We start from the raw sequence: 3,043 nt of genomic DNA on the forward strand, positions 1-3,043 counted from the left end.
TGGGTTTAACTTTCCCATCCTTCACATCATGCTGGTGCTTTGGGCAGTTCCGCTTCCAATGTGATTTTTCATGGCAATAGAAGCATTCAGCCTCTTTTGGGTCAGAAGAAGGAGTGACGAAACCTTTCTTGGTTCCACTTGAAGAAGAGCCATCAAGGGTCCTAACCTTGGTACCCTTCGAAGAGCTCTTTCTTTTCTTCCCTCGACTTTTCCTGATTGCCAAAACCGGAGCGGAGTTTGGAGTAGGAGTGTTAACAACCGACTTCCCCTTAAGACCTGATTCTGCGGTCTTGAGAAGACCCTGAAGTTTGCTGAGTGTGACTTCTTCCTTTTTCATATGATATCTCAAGCGGAATTGATCATAGCACGATGGTAAGGAGTGCAAAATGATATCTATTGCAAACTCCTCAGGGAAGTTCACATTAAGCTTCAGCAACCGATCCACATACCTTTGCATTTTCTGCATGTGGCTCGTGACGGATTCCCCATCCTTCATCATGGTTGTTATCATGGAGCAGATGATTTCATACTTCTCTTGTCGTGCACTTTGATGGTATCTTTCCATCAGATCTTGGTGCATTTCAAAAGGGTAGAAGTCCTCATAGGAATTTTGGAGTTCCGCTGTCATTGTGGCCATCATGATGCATGCTACTTTGGTAGCATCCTTTTCATATGCCTGGAAGTCAGCGATCTCCTGGGGAGTTGCAGTGGTCTCATCAATCTCCTTAAGCTCCTTGTCGAGGACATATTCTTTGTCCTCGTAGCGGGTAATCATCCTGATGTTTCTGATCCATTCATTGAAGTTGGATCCATCAAAAGTGACTTTCCCACACAAGTTCATAAGGGTAAAGGAGCCATTAGGATTAGAGCCAGAAGCAGCATTGTTTGAAGACATCTGAAGGAAGAGGACAAGATTAGTTTAGATATTAAGAGAGTCCTTAAAAAAACAACCAAATGTAATATTAAGGCTATAATCCAATCACAATATATTATAACTTAGAAGTGGTGTGTCGTAATCTAAGCTTAGAAGTGGTATGTTGTAATCTAGCTATAATATATTTGAAAGGTAGGTGAATGACGATTCACCAATTTCCACCACGAAAACCAAAATATTAAATATTAGGTTTTTGATTGGTTCTTAGAAATTCCTAGATTCTTTTGAGATTCAATGAACTTTTCAAAGGCATGTTTCAATCTCGAGTGTGCCCTACAAGTTTTATGACTGGGATACCGAGGATCACAAAACGAGGTGTGAAGTAACCATGCAAATCACTTGGTACCCTTAAAGTTTATCACTCAATCGATGTGCCGGTAAACCACACATGCTCCACCGATACTATGATAAACCTTAAGTCACCCTTTACCTACCTTGTTAAGTCCAAGTTAGTGTGCCGGTTAACCACACACGCTCCACTAATGACTTAAACAAAGTGTAAAGTGTAATTTCATGGATTAGCACCTTATTCACATTTTTCCTAAAGTAACTAAGATTGGGAATTTAATAAAACATTTAGTTACTTTATAATATTCATCATACTTTTAATGAGAATTTATAAGTCCTTCTCCTACCCGTCCGGCTAACGACCCTCCACCAGTCAAGCAAGCGATGGGTGAGAGTGGACACCCATTAAGTTGCCATTTTAGAGGCAACAACCTTATACCCACCTTATAGACCGGCTTCGTGAATGAGGCGTACTAGCGGTAAGACGACTTTGATCTTATACATACATACATATATATATATATATATATATATATATATATATATATTATTAACTTATAATATTATAAGTATAAGGGTAGAATTTTAACTTTTAAAATTCTAAGGGTTGGAACTAAAGTTGTAACATGACTTTACTTGTTCCAAAACTTGAGGGCAAGTTTTGTAAACTTTCAAAACTTTTCATTTCTTGTAACTTATGAGTTTATTAGGGTATTAAAAATGAAGACTCTTCATTTTTATAACCCATGTGTTCTTTTAATGGTTTTAAAGCAAAGTGACTTTTGGTTTTCCATAACTTGAGGACAAGTTATGGACTCCATTAAAACACATAATGATCAAGAATTAATCTACCACATAGGTTACAAACAATTCCTATGATCATCTAAACATCATAAGATCAAGAACATGAACATGAACACTTTCATTAATCAAAATTACACTTAAAACTTTGTAATTTTGATAACTTGTTGTTGTAAATGGATTAGCAAAGACATTACACCATCTAAAATAGGTTTTCAAGTACCAAAACAGTTTAGGGTAATGTTTCTAGTCCATTTCCAACAACTAAAGTCGAAAATCTGCATTTTGAGGCTCCTACTCGCTGAGTGCACGAACCTACTCGGTGAGTAGGATGAAGATACACATGAACTCGGCGAGTCCCCCCATGGACTCGGCGAGTTCATCAGGCAGATTGCACAAAATCGACTTTTTTCAACTATTTTGCACAAATAACAAACAAACAAGCCTAGGCTCTGATACCCCTGATGAGTTTTGAGCATTCTAACACTTCCTAAGTGTACATGCAACCCCAATAACCTTGGATCTATGTTTGTCTAATTATCATGCAAAGTTGAATTCCAAGGTTATATTCCTATCTAGCATACATGGGAAACAATTTTTAACTTGAATGAAAGATAGAATAACTTACCTTGTTGTTGCTTATGTTCCTTGAAACCTTGTGAGCCTAGCACCCCAAGTGTGATGCCTCAAATGCTTCACACAACACAAAATGCTCTTGGAAAGACTTTTGAGAGAATACACACTTCTTAAAATTGGCCTAGCCCTCTTGTTTCATAGGTGTAGCCGATTTTGGTGGAGAATGGGACTCTTATATAGTGTTGACACATATAGGGTTACACCATGTAAACCCTAATGTGTCATGACTCTTCATTTCCATAACTTATGGGTTTGTAACTCCCATTGAGAATCCATAGAGCATCCTATGGGTGGAACCCAACTTGATAATCCATGGAGCCTCTTAGTCCACTATACAAGATATGGATGATTTACATAATCAACCCATATATTTAATTAGTTATC

The sequence above is a fragment of the Lactuca sativa genome, chromosome 3 (assembly GCF_002870075.4).
Source record: "Lactuca sativa cultivar Salinas chromosome 3, Lsat_Salinas_v11, whole genome shotgun sequence".
Classification (NCBI taxonomy): Eukaryota; Viridiplantae; Streptophyta; class Magnoliopsida; order Asterales; family Asteraceae; genus Lactuca; species Lactuca sativa.